The sequence below is a fragment of the Chiloscyllium plagiosum genome, unplaced genomic scaffold, assembly GCF_037043375.1.
Source record: "Chiloscyllium plagiosum isolate Xiang-an unplaced genomic scaffold, Cpla_swu_hap1 HiC_scaffold_14, whole genome shotgun sequence".
NCBI classification, from domain to species: domain Eukaryota; kingdom Metazoa; phylum Chordata; class Chondrichthyes; order Orectolobiformes; family Hemiscylliidae; genus Chiloscyllium; species Chiloscyllium plagiosum.
Window position 1 is genome coordinate 45929039 of NW_028270152.1, and position 14842 is coordinate 45943880.

The 14842-nt window shown below is 40.8% G+C and overlaps 1 protein-coding gene across 3 annotated transcripts in view; it reads right to left on the bottom strand.

Moving 5' to 3' along the window:
- prickle2b (prickle homolog 2b) overlaps positions 1-14842 on the bottom strand; it is a 290050-nt gene that overhangs the window by 237159 nt on the left and 38049 nt on the right. Inside the window, exon 4 of one of the 3 annotated variants that reach the window (XM_087994410.1) lies at positions 1282-1452. The exons of the other annotated variants lie outside the window; for them this stretch is intronic. The gene's annotated coding sequence lies outside the window, so the exon portion shown is untranslated. The remainder of the gene's footprint in view (positions 1-1281; positions 1453-14842) is intronic. 3 annotated transcript variants of the gene reach the window in all.

Consider the following 14842-nt stretch of genomic DNA (forward strand, 5'->3'; position numbering starts at 1 on the left):
TTGAACCTACAAGCAGTCAATACAAATAGTGAATCCATATAATATTTGTACATTCCACTTGGGAAATAGAACCAGTCTGGCTCAAGATTGGTCTGACTCACACTTTTAAGACATTGTCTGAGTTGAGGTGTCACCTTTTGTTATAAAACCTTATATTAACTTGAGAATATGACTTAAAAGAAGTTCTGGGATTTACATATTAAAGAACCGAAACCAGCAAATCCATTCGAAAAGTTGAAAGACTTAACAATCTAGGTTTGTTCAATGTATCACTGTAATCTTTTGCTATGAATTCTGTCTCTTACAGTCCTGCTTCACAACCACCTGAAGAAGCGGCGCTTCTAAAGCTAGTGTTTCCAAATAAACCTATTGGACTATAACATGGTATTGTGTGATTTTTAACTTAATTGAACCTACCGCCACCACACGACTACCAGTGCATTGCATATTCTAACTATTCAGAGCAAAAACATTTTTTTCATATCACATTTGCTGCTTTTTGCAAATCACTTCAGACCTCTTCTCTTTCATTCTTGTCCCTTTTCCCAGTGCGAGAAAGTCACAATAAATTGGTCACTTAAGATGCAGGTATGTAAATTTTTTTTATGTTGGCAGTTATGGGTAGACGGTAGCCCAATGATAATGTAATTTGAAAGGTAGCTCAAACTAATTGTCTGGAAGATGAGTTCAAGTCCTACTTCAGAAGCTTGTGAAATTTAAATTAATACATCTGAAAATTACAAGTTAACCTAATGGCAGTCATTAAACAGTTATCATAAAAACCGATATGGTTCATTAATACTTTTTAAGAAAGGAAATTGGCCATCCTTACCCATGTGACTCTAGTACCACAGCAATATTGATCAATTCTTAAATGCCTTCCAAAATGACCCAGAAAGCTAATGCGTCTAACCACTACAAACTTGAATCAAAGGAATGAAACTGGATGGACTACACTGCATCAAAAGTGATAACCTGAAATTCTGTCTATCGTTTAAAGTCCTCCTTGCTACCATCGGGGGTTTGTGCCGAAATTGGGGGAAGCTGTCCCAGAAACTAGACAAGCAACAACCTGACATAGTCAAACACCATGAATTACATACTCATACATTACAGACAGTTCCAGAGAACATCCTTACCAACTAGCACCAAAGGTAGTAGCACAGTAATGGACCGTTAGGACAGAGCTGCCTTGTGAGCCCACAACATTGAATATGAATCCTAGAAACTCTTACAGCATCAGGTCAAACATAAGCAAGGAAACCTTCTGCTGGTTATCACCTTCTGGCCTCCTCAGCTGATGAATAATCGCCATATTGAACACAAATTGGAAGAAGCACTGAAGATGGCCACTGCACAGAGTGCACTCTGGATTGGGAAGTTCGATGTCCATCACAGAATGGCTTGGTGGTACCACTGGTGACCAAGCTGTCAGAGCCCTAAAGGATGTAGCTGCCAGATAGAGGAAACCAACAAAAGGAAAACATTTACTTGATCTCATCTTCACCAATCTGTCACATTCTTTGGTTCAAGTCAGTATTAGTATAATGGCAACCACAATCTTTGTGGAGAGTCTTCTCATTTAGAATAAGTGTCATATCGCAAGGTGACAATTAATACAAGCTAAGTAGGCAAAACTCTGCATAGTTTGTCACTCAAAATGGGTATCCATAAAGGTGCCATAGGCCACCGACAGCATTTTACGTTCAACCATAATCTTCAATCCCATGGCCCAGCTCTCCGCAGATTGCCATTACCATCAAACTTGGAGATTAACACTAGTTCAATAAATGTTTCAGGAGGGCAACTTAGGAGCAGCAAGAGGCATACTTAAAAGTGAGCTGTAAAACTAGCAAAGTTACAACATTGGATTATTTGCATTCCAAATTGTAAAATCAACAAGATTGGGATGGTGCTATGTGATCCAACAATCAATGGATCATATCAAAGTTCTGCAATCCTGTAACATCCAGTTGCGAATGGGGGCGTTCAACAACAAATAGGAATGATGTGGAGGTGCTGGTGTTGGACTGGGTTGAACAAGGTCAAAAAAATCACCCAACACCAAGTTATAATCCAACGGGTTTATTTGTAAACACTAACTTTCGGAGCACGACTCAGGTGTTAGTGAGAGGAAGGACTTACACAGAGAATTTATAAGGAAAAGCTCAAAGGGTTACATAACTCATGCAAATGAATTGAACACACTTAAGATGGCTCAAATCTTTTATCAGTTAGAATGGAGGTTCAGGTTTTCAATTGATTAAAATGCCAATCATAGAATTTCTTTCAAGTGACTGCCCGAAGACAACTTAAAGTGTTATCAATGTAAAGGAAGTGACATTTCCAATCAGACAATTTATTTTAGGCATGAGGTCTTGTTTGGAGTCTGTCTTTTATTTCCAAAGCAGGAGTTTATAAAATGCCACATTGACTGACTGTCTATAAATTTGAACAATGTACAGTGTATTTGCAAAAACAAAACTGGAAACGCAAATTCAACCCACAGATTTATATGTGCATAGGAAGCAATGGCTCTGCAAATTTTTTGCAATTAGTAATGGAAGAGCCCAGCACACCTCGACAAAAGACAAAAGTTTAAACATTAGCAACTAGGTGCTCCAGAAACTGATTACCCATTTCTATCAAACCCTGAAAGGCCAGCACAGTGCCAGTCGTTAGCCAATTTTATTCAGCCCATGTGATGTAAAGCAACAGCTGAAGGCACTGGATACTGCAATGTTTACGGACCCTCACAACATTTTGCCAAGACTGTACTCTAATTAGTCGCATCCTTAATCAAGATGTTTTTGCAGGACAGTTACAACACTGGCATTTATCTGGCAATGTGAAAAAAAACAGGTGTTTCCCTTCCACAGAAAGAGGGATAAATTCAACTTGTTACTACCTCATCAAGGAGCAGTTGCTCAGGAATGATTTGTTCATTGAATTTCAAGCTTAAATTCCATAAGAGCCACTGTGTTCCTGACCTCATTATAGCCTTAGTACAAACATGGACAAAGAAGCCAGTAGAGATGAGGTGTTGTAAGAGTGACTGTCTTTATATTAAGGAGACATTTAACTGGATATGGTTTCAAACAGCCCTACCAAAAACAGTGTCACTGTGAATTGGGGGGGGTGGGGGAACTCTCCACTTGGAGTCATTTATAGCATGAAGGAAAATGGATTTGATTTTTGGAGATCAACCATCTGGGTCCCAAAACATCGCTACAAGAGTTCTTCAATGTAGTGTCCTAGATCTAAACACCTTCAGCTGCTCAATGACCTTTCCTCCGTAGTGTCAGAAGTGGGGTCGCTCACTGATTACCATTTGTAATTCTTAAAGAAACAATCCATGTCCAAATGTAGTAAGACATGGGCAGCATTGTTTAGGGTGACAGGTGGCTAGAAACATTTAATGCTAGACAATTCTTAGACAATCACCATCTCCAACAAAACAATCTAATTCTGCGAGTAAGTTGCCTTTCGACTCCCCAAAACTTGTTCGCCATCGACAACTTGCAAGTCAAGAATGTGATGAAATACTGTTTATTTACTTGGATGAAGCCAACTCCAATCACAGTCAAAAAGCTAGGCATTATGCACATCAGAGCAGTCCACTTGATTAACTGCTTACCACCTACAAAATTCAACCATGGTGCACGGTGGCAGCAGTGTGTACGATCCAAAAGGCAACAACTTGCTACATCTACTTTGATAGATCACATATGATGTGACCTATATCATCTAAGGTCAAGGAGATGAATGAAAACAGCACCAGCTGCAAGTTTCCATCCAAGACATACATCATCCAGACTTCGAACTATAATGCTGTTCATTCATTGCCTTGGGGCCAGAATGCCAAAACATACACTCTAACAGCACTGTGGGTTTACCTAGCCCCTTGCCTCCAATGGTGTTCAGAAAGGCAGGTCACCACTTTAATAAAACAAGTTTGGATGCTACATCTCAAACAAAAAGAAAAACCAAACTACTAGAAAAACTCAGTAGATCTGGTAACATCTGTGAAGAGAAAACAGCTAACATTGAGTTGTGACCCTCTTTCAAGTCTGTTTTTTTGTATGAGGCAGCTCACCCCTGCTACTTTCACGAGGGCAGTTAGGAATGGGTGATAAATACTGGCAGAACCAACCATGCTCATATTATAGGATCACTGAATCCCTACAATGCAAATAGAGGCCATTCAACCCATCAAGTCTGCACTGACCCTCTGAAGAGCAAAATACCCAGACCCATACTCCACACTATCCCTGCATTTACCATAACTAACCCACCTAGACTGCTCATTGCTGAGTACTATGGAGCAATTTAGCATAGCCAATCCAGCTAAACTGCACATCTTTGGACCGTGGGAAGAAACTGGATCCGGGAAAATGTCTTTATGGAGTCTGCACAGTTGCACGTGGCTAGAATCGAACCTTGATCCATAGTGTTGTGAGAGAGCAAGTGCTAACCATTGTGCTGCCCAAATCCCAAGAACATTAAAACTCTTATGAATGTAAGGAGTATAACTTTTAACTTTAATTGTAAGACTGAAGCACACAAATATAAGTGCATGATACAGCTCCTCAAAATTGGCTTGTCATTTGTGATAATGCTGCTCCTTCAATGAGGTTATGTTGTCCTTGGTGTTTTTCTTCACAGGGGTTGTAAACACAGACTCCGGGAGGTCTAGGCTTGAAGTGCTTTAGGGCCAATTTGAGTATAGCTAACAGATACTGTCTCAGGCAAAAGGCTTTCAAGTTTTAAAGGGGAGTGGTCAGTTTTCCCAGTTCAGGGTTGGTTTGGTTTGGTTATAGTAAGCAATTGGTTTTGGAGCTGCTGGACCTAAAAAGCAGAATCATGCTGATCCTCTCTCTCTGACATCTCTCCTGTAAAACCCTGTGTTTGATTTTAACTTTTTTGCCAAGGAGAGTTTATGGGGATTGCAAGTACTTGGAACAGTATCATTAAGTTGGGATAATCTTGGATAGGTTAATTACTCTAATGCTCTGTTCTCTTATTTATGTTTCATTCGGTAATCCTGCAAATAAATTGTTTTGTTTAAAACAAAGTGGCTGGACCAGCTGCATCACTCCTGGAATATTCTCTGTATACCTGCTTAAAACTACGCGCAAAGTTCAAAGAGGTAACCCGGACCTTAAATGTTCTGAGAGGGTCTGGCCTGGTCCACATATTCTATAATATTATGCCTGATCTGTCCCAGGCCACCACTCTTTCACACCAGCTGATAGTTTTTTTTGTAAGAGGAGTTGAGAGCCATCTAAAAATACTTGTGATCTAGCTTTCACAATTCTCTCTGGAATAGAATTCCAGACATTCACAATCCTCTGGGAGAAGAATTTCCTTTGTATCTTAGCTCCAGAATAAGGGGCCACTCATTTAACATTTTGTCCTTCAGTTCCAGATTCCCCCCCATCTCCTCCCTCCCTGACCAGTGGAAACATCTTTTCAACATCTATCCTGACAAGTGCCACCAGAGTCTTGTACGATTCAATAAGATCAAAACTCACTACTGAACGCTTCTAAAAATAAAGGCCTAAGCTGTTCAGTTGATCTTGATAAGTCAACTCCTTCATTCCGGGAAATATCCTAGTGAAATTCTATTGAACTACCTGCAATGCCAATATAGGAAGGATGTCAGAGGAAGGTGTAGATTCAGGTACAGTTACAACAAGGACTGTAATAAACACTACATTGGACAAACAGGCAGAAAAGTAGCCACCAGGATACATGAACACCAACTAGCTACAAAAAGATATTTCTCTCTCTCACTAGTATCCTTACAGACGGATGAGGAAGGACACCACTTCGACTGGGACAACACATCCATCTTAGGACAAGCCAAACAAAGACATGCACAAGAATTCCTAGAAGCATGGCATTCCAACCAGAATTCTATTAACAAACACATTGAGTTAGACCCCATCTACCACCCCCTGAGAAAAAGAACAGGAAGTGACCTCACCACAGGAAATGACATCACCAACACAAAGAAACCCAAACCAACACATAAAATAGAAACAAGACTTATCAGCACTGCCTCCCCTGAGGCCCACTGAAGATGTTACCTAGTGGGGTGACAAAACGTCTGGAAATGAACCAACCAGCTCAGTGAGCAAACCTACATCCATAACCTCAACCTGAGCTACAAATCTTCTCAAAATTCACTAACATTTGCAACAATTAAGACATCTGGACAGGTACATGAATAGGAAAGGTTTACAGGAATATGGACCAAACACAGGCAAATGAAATTGGTTTAGTTTGGAAAACCTGTTCAGCATGGAAGAGTTGCACCTTAAGTGTCATTTTCCATGCTGTATGACTCTATATAGTCCACAACCTATATGTAACAAATTACCTATACTCAAAATATATGAGATTTGTTCTTTATTCCCAAGAGTCATCTAAGTATTGGGAAAAATCATAGGGGTGACCAATGGGAAATAAAAAAAAAAAATCAGCCTGAGAGCAGATTGAACTGAATTGGCAAACAGATGCTCCACAATTCACAGGCAGGTTCTCGCTCATATCTGCTGCTGGTAGATTCATTACAAGCCAATCTGCAGCAAACACAGGAGCTAAGGAGCCTGAATTTGAAGAAGCAGAAAGATAGTGAGTACAGCAATATGGAAGGCTGCTATACTGGAGGCCTCAAGAAAGGAAGTTGATCCACCAAGGTGAAGGCAGTGAGCCTGCAGAGGCTGAAAGTAACACGGAAGTGAAGTTGATGAGGCTGCGGCAAGAGGCTACCAGGCCAGTGTGGTGGGAATCAAGACTGGTGGGCTGGATGGAGTTGGGAATGAGGTGCCGCAAAGTGGTGAGGAACTGCAAAGAGGACTGAAGGACTGCAAAGACAAGACAGGATTTGCCAAGGGGTGGGGAGAGGTAAAGCAGATAGAGCAGTTTTAAACTTTTTGACTAATGACATACTGGGCAAAGTGGGAACCAGGAAAGATCATGAATTACTTTCAAATGAACAGAAAGTCTCTAGTTTAAGGCTGCAGAAATTCAGGATTAACTGTATGGGGGAAGGATGCTTTTGTAATGAACACTGTTAAGTGCATAATTTAATGCTGAACAGTTTTATTTCTTAAAGTATTATATGCTATCACATCTCATATACCATGAATTACTTGTAGTGCAGTGAATATGTTATAGACAAATATGCATCAGTTTAGCTGTGACCTCTCCAGTTCACAAAAAGTGCGTTTAGGATGATAATTTTTATATAGAAGTATAATTTATTTTGGATAAAAAGTCAATTGTAGCTAATTTATGCTTGTTATTTTTAAATATTATACTGTTTAAGAAGTTACTGCTCCGTTGTGCGTTGTGGTTTTAAGTTCAGTAGAACAGTATTGATTAAGTATGTTGATGAACTTTCCTAATTTAACTCCTGTGAATACCCATACATCAACACAAAGACAGGATATAATGTTACTACTTGAATGCATTACCTAGTAAGTGTTAGTGAGATTGAAAAAGGAGTCGCCAAAATGCAAAAAGTAACCTTTGAGAAAAAAAAATGCAAATTACTGCTGAAACATCTAAAACATTGGAATAAAGGAAAACATTCTGGAAAAGTGCACATCCACTGTACCTCAGTTCACTCACCCAGATTTTCCAGGGTTAGCTCATTAGTCCATATTTTGACAGCTCCTTCTGTTGACCCATCTAAAATTTAGTGTTTACCAGTAATTGAAACCAGCAAATGCTTTTAAAAGATATTTAGCAGATTTTTTTTAAAAAATGAAGAGGCAGCATTGGAACATGTAGTGGAAATGAAGAATCAAGATAGCTGGAAGACACTAGAATTGGAACCTCCAATTTAACCACTGTTGATATACAGGTGACTGAAAGCAAGACCAAGTAGAATTCTTCTGTATGTAGACAAAAGGATGCCACATTAGTGGCACCTTGTGTGAAGAGTGGTGGTAGCAGCTTGCTGAGGCAAATGGTTCCAACTCCAGTGTCCTTTGATCACTGATTCAGCACTGTAAAAACAAAATTTACTAAGTTGATCAGAATAGCTGATTTTAAAAGATCCTCCATGCACCAAGGACAAAAAGGTAACTAGGGAGAGAATAGGGCCCAAAGATCAGCAAGGCAGCCCATGCGTGGAGCCGCAGGAAATGGGGGGTGCGGGAATACTACATGAGTATTTTGCATCAGTGTTTACTGTGGAGAAGGACAGTGGGGATTGTGGGGAAATAAATAGTGACATCTTGAAAAACATCCATATTACAGAGAAGGTGGTGCTGTATGTCTTAAAAACGCAAAAACGTGGATAGATCCCCAGGACCGAGATTAGATTACTTACAGTGTGGAAACAGGCCCTTCGGCTCAACAAGTCCACACCGACCCGCCGAAGCGCAATCCACCCAGACCCATTCCCCTACATTTACCCCTTCACCTAACACTACGGGCATTTTAGCATGGCCAATTCACCTAACCTGCACATTTTTGGATTGTGGGAGGAAACCGGAGCACCTGGAGGAAACCCACGCAGGCACGGGGAGAATGTGCAAACTCCACAAAGAGTCGCCTGAGGCGGGAATTGAACCCGGGTCTCTGGTACTGTGAGGCAGCAGTGCTAACTTAAATCAGGTATACCCTAGAACTCTAGCTAGGGAAGTGAATACTGGGCTCCTTGCTGAGATATTTGTATCACCAATAGTCACAGGTAAGGTGACGGAAGACTGGAGGTTGGCTAACGTGATGCCACTGTATAAAGGTGGTAAGGAAAAACCAGGGAACTACAGAGTTTGACATCAGCAGTGGGCAAGTTGTTGGAAGGAATCCGGAGGGACAGGATTTACATGCATTTGGAAAGGAAAGAATTGATTAGGGATAGTCAGCATGGCTTTGTGCATGGGAAATCATATCTCACACACTTGATTGAATTTTTTAAACAAGTAACAAAGAGGATTGATGAGGACATGATCTATATGGACTTCAGTAAGGTGTTTGACAAGGTTCCTCATGATAGACTGGTTAGCAAGGTTCGATCTCATGGAATACAGGGAGAACTCGCCATTTGGATACAGAACTGGCTCGAAGCTAAAAGACAGAGGGTTGTGGTGGAGGGTTGCTTTTCAGACTGGAGATTTGTGACCAGAAGTGTGCCACTGGGTGCTGGGTCCACTATTTTTCGTCATTTATATAAATGATTTGGATGTGGAGACAGGAAGTATAGTTACTAAGTTTGCAGATGACACCAAAATTGGAGGTGGAGTGGACAGCGAAGAAGGTTACCTCAGATTACAACTTGATCAGATGGGCCAATGGGCAGAGTAGCAGCAGATGGCATTTAATTTAGATAAATGCGAGGTGCTACATTTTGGAAAAACAAATCAGAGCAGGACTTGTACACTTAATGGTAAGGTCTTGGGGAATGTTGCTGAAAAAAAGTGACCTTGGAGTGCAGGGTTGAGAAAAAATTGAAAGGGTTCAGAAAAGATTTACAAGGATGTTGCCAGGGTTGGAGGATTTGAGCTATAGGGAGAGGCTGAACAAGCTGGGGCTGTTTTCCCTTAAGTGTCAGAGGCTGAGGGATGACAATATAGAGGTTTATAAAATCATGAGGGGCATGGATAGAACAGATAGAAGATCTTTTCCTTGGGGTGGGGAGAGTCCAGACTTAGAGGACATAGATTCAGGATGAGGGGGGGGGAGGGAAAGATGTAAAAGGGACCGAAGGGGCAACCTTTTCACACAGAGGGTGGTGCGTATATGAAATGAGTTGCCAGAGGAAGTGGTGGAGGCTGGTACAATTTCAGCATTTAAAAAAAGACATCTGGATGGGTATATGAATAGGAAGCGTTTCAAGGGATATGTGTCACGTGTTAGCAAATGGAATTAGATCAGGTTAGGATATCTGGTCAGCATGGATGAGTTGGACCGAAGGGTCTGTTTCCGTGCTGTATATCTCTATGACTATATGTTCGTATTTTCTGGGACACTACTACTGCACCACAAGAGCCCCTGTGCATCATGCTGTATACTTGACACAATCAATGACTTGCTTACTAAATCCCAGTGCTAAACTCTAATTGACTGCACTGCTAAGTAACACAATCACCAACAAGCTACATGCTTCACCGTGAAACAATCACAATCAAATCTATTGCACGTCAGAGAGTCAGAGATGTACAGCACAGAGACAGACTCTTCGGTCCAACTCATCCATGCCGACCAGATATTCTACATTAATCTAGTCCCTAGCATTTGGCACATATCTATCTAAATCCTTCCTATTCCATGTCAGGAGTGTTCAGATTGCAAATTATCCAAATTAGTTACGAGTAGACGAGATAGGACATAAAATATTGGTAGCGTGTGTATTGCAAAAAGAAAGTCAATGAGAAAGAAGCAATTGTAAACATATGCAACCTGATCTGTACAAGGCGGCAGTCAGCACCATAGGATGTCCGGCAGCAGCAAGCATCAGAGATTTTTTGACAATTCGCACAACCATATTAGTGCATTAATAGGAACATTCTGGTCTATGAGCCATTGTTAGACAATATCTTCATTCTGCTAGCCTATGGCAATGTTATTGCACGTTGTAAGATTCAATGTAGCATCGTGTCGAACAATCTAAGATTAATTTCTGGTACCCTTTCATCCAAATGAAAGGGTTTGCTGGCATGGATGAGGGGTCCTTTCATTTTGACAGATGCTCTGATTATACAGCATCATGAACTATTCACACTTTTGTTTATTCCATCACTAGGAAATGCCAGCTCAGAGAGAGAGAGAGAGAGAGAGAGAGAGAGAGAGAGAGAGAGAGAGAGAGAGAGGGGGAGAGAGAGAGAGAGAGAGAGAGAGAGAGAGAGAGAGAGAGAGAGAGAGAGAGAGAGAGAGAGAGAGAGAGAGAGAGAGAGAGAGAGAGAGAGAGAGAGAGAGAGAGAGAGGAGTGCTCGAGGGCTACAGACTAGTGACAGGCTACAGCTTCGGATGACTCTCAATGAACAATTAATTGCCCATGAAGAAGTGGAAAGAAAAAAAGAAAGAGAGAATGATGTATATGACATCACTGATTAGAGGGCCTAAAGGCATCAGCTGTTATTTGAAAATATGTTTTGTAAAGATGAGCTAATGAATGACACAGAACCCACACTGAAGCATTGCAGACTTTCATAAAATAAACTGTACCTGGTCTATTGCAGAGATTTGTCACAAGCATGTTAAGCACCATGTTAAGAAACCCCTTTGTCCCAGCAAACCTCGAAGAGGTGGCAACCTTTTGCAAAATACCGACACGATTGAGAGAACCAATATTTCAAAAGTGGAATCATATTGAACTTGAAACTTTAACAGTTTCTGTCTCTGCGACACTGCCAGATCTGCTGAGTTTCTACAGCACACTCTCTTTAAAGAGGCATTTTTTTCATGCATTCAGGACAGGTGCAACTTCATCAAATCAGCACAATTTCTAGGCAAACCAGTTTCCAGCATCAGGGCCAAGTTTCTCTGGTAATTTTATTTAGAGATGCTCTATACAGTTGCCAGTTTCCAGGACAGTGACTGCTGGATACAGCAACTACCTCAATCCTCGGACCTATCTTATAGACAGAAAAAGACAGCAATCCCTTCATACTGGGCATTCAGGTGGCACCTAGATATTCAGCTAGCGAAAGACCATAAGCATATATTCTCCCCTTCTGCATCAGAGAAACTTGTGATTAATGAAATACTGATGTAATAAAATGGAGAATCACTTTTTCAGTGTATTTGTTGTCAGAAGAGTGGGAAAACGGGGATGAAACTGATGAGTAAGCTTGAAATGGAAGGTACAGCCAATTACAGATATTGACCTCAATATATAAACAGAGCAATTACTTGAGCAGATGCAATATACCTTGTGCCAAATACAGGTCAAGTGTCATTCTCTTATGCAACAGTGCTTACTTGCATAACCTTTTTTTATGATGTTTTCTCCTCCATTGAGTAAATATTTCTCAATAGGACACATTTAAAATGTTGTTAGACCTATCAAACATTGTACTTTTAATATTCTAAACATGTGTTCAGTGGCCAAATGTATCTTGCTCTATCAGTACAGAAGGAGGAAACGATCATGACCTTGCAAGATTATGATATTGGATCAGTTTTTGTGGACAGAAAATACAGGAAGGAAAATAAATCGCTGGTAGAGAAGTGATAGTATATATTACTTGATTAGCAATCCAGAAGTTTAGGTTAACTTTTGAGTATATGGGTTAAAATTCTACCAAGGCAGCTGGTAAATTTGAAATTCAATTGATAAATCTGGAAGTTAAAGATAGTCTCAGTAACACTGACCACAAACCAACCATCATAAAAATGCATTAATTCATTAACGTCCATTTGTGAAGAGAACCTGCCAGATTTATCTGGGCTGGCCTCCATACAACTATAGATCCACTACATTATGGTTGACTTTTAAATGTGGTCTGAAATAGCATAGCAAGCAACAAGGAATGAAACCCAACATCAACCTCAGAATTGAAAAGGCTAAGCAAACCCAACCTTGTTGACCCTCAAGTCCTCCAGACAATCCTCAGAGCTCATAACAAAATTGCAGGAGCTGTTCCACAGTGAAGCACTAGCCTAAACAGTCATACTTACAGAATCATAACTAATAGACAAGGTCCCAGACATCACCACCAGATGTGTCTTGTGTCATTATCAGGTTAGAATTACTAAAGGTGACAGTCATTGTGAGGGAGTTATCCTCCTTTCTCCACATTGACTCCAGGCCCTGTGAGGTCTCATGGCATTAAATCAAACAAGAGGGAGAAAACCTCCTGATTAGCACCTACTGCTAGCCTCCTCTCCCTGAATCACAAGGGTGACACAGAAATGTCAATGTCTATCTAGATTGGTTAGTAATGGTGCTACCAGGCCAATCTGACTAAGTCTGCAAAAGATGGTAAGGGAACCAACAAGAGGAAGAATAGCACCACGCATACCTAAAGATTGGTGTCATCCTCATGAAGGTACAAGAGACTACTTGCATGACAAACAGCAAAGCCTCACATAATAGACTATGCTTAGTGATACCATAACCAACAAATCAGATCGAAATTCTGAACTCCTGCCACAACTATTTGTGAATTGTGGTAAACAATTAAATAACTAACAGAAGGCAGCTTCAGAAATATCCCAACTCTCAATTTAAGAGGAGCCTAGCACACCCATGCATAAGACAAGATCGAAACATTTGTAACCAGCCAAAGTTCCAAGTGGATGATTCACCTTGGCCTCCTCTGGATGTCCTCATTATTACAAGTGCCAGACTTCATAAATTTTATGCACTCTGCATGACCGTTAAGAAAAGATGAAGGCACTGGATACTGCAAAATTTCAGAAATAATATTGAATACTTGCACTCCAGAACTAGTTGCACCCCGAGATAAGCTTTTGCAAAACAGCAATACTATCACTTACCTGGCAGGTAGGGAATGGGGTGCTTACAAATTGCCAAAGTGCATCCCTGTTCACAATAATACGGGCAAATCTTAACCTGGCCAATTACCACTTCAACAGTCTACTTTCAATTAACAAAGTGATGGAAGGACTGATCAACAGTTCTACCATGCAGTACGTACTGCACAATAACCTGCTCATTGAAGCTCAGTTTGGGATAGGTAAGACAAGGAGTAGTCAATTCCTGACATCAATATTTCTTTGATCCTAACTTGGACAAAACAGCCAAACTCCATAGGTCAGGTGGGATTAACTGCCCTTCATATCAAAACTGCATGAGTGAATGTGGTATCTAGGACCCCCACAAATACTGATGTCAATGGGAATGGAGGGAGGGGACTCTTCATAGGCTGGTGCGCTATCTAGCACAAAACAGATTGGCTGTGGTGGTTGGAGGGTAATCACCTCGGCCGCAGAATGCTTCTAGAGGAATTCCTCAGTATGCTCTCCCAGGCCCAGCCATTTTCAGCTCGTTCATTGATGAGTTCACTCCATCATAAGGTCAGAAATAGGGATGTTCACTGATGATTGCAGAATGCTCAGTGCCAATGTATGTCCTCAGATGTTGAAGTAGTTTCTGTTCAGATGCAGCAAGACCTAGACTATATGCTGGCTTGGCAGCATTGACACCACAGTTAATGACCATGACCCATAAAAGGGAATTCAATAGAATTACCATTTCTGAATTTTCCACCATCAACATGTTTAGGTCACCCTCAGAAATTGAACTACAGCAACTATATACCACCAACACTCAAAATGCTCAACACCATCCAGAACAAAGAAGCCTACTTGATCACTACCCCATTCCCTATCTTCAACATTCATTCCTCCAACCATCAATGCACAGTGATAGCTGTGCATAACATCTGCAAGCTGCCCTGCAGCAATTCACCAAGGATCCTTTTATAGCACTTTCCATGAGTGTGACCTCTATTACTTGGAACAAAGGTAGCAGGTGCATGGAAATGCCACAGTATATTCCCCTCAAAACCACACAAGATTCTGATCAAGAACTTAATCATCATTCCTTCGTCATCACTGGAACACTCTGACAATGACTTGGGGTCTACCTACAGCACATGGAATACAGTTTTTCAAGAAAGCAGCTTCTCCAGGTCAATTATTAATGGGCAATAAGTGCTGGCCTAGCTAACTAGGTTCATATCCAGCAAATGAATAAAAATTATTTTTTTTAAAATGTAGTTTACAGGTCCCCTAACAATATGGAACAAAATATACCTTAAGTAATAATGGGGCTTATTGGTACTTTATAATCAACCCATTCAGAGATGTCTCTGGAGCAGGTGGGACCTGAACCTGACCCTCCTGACTCACAGGG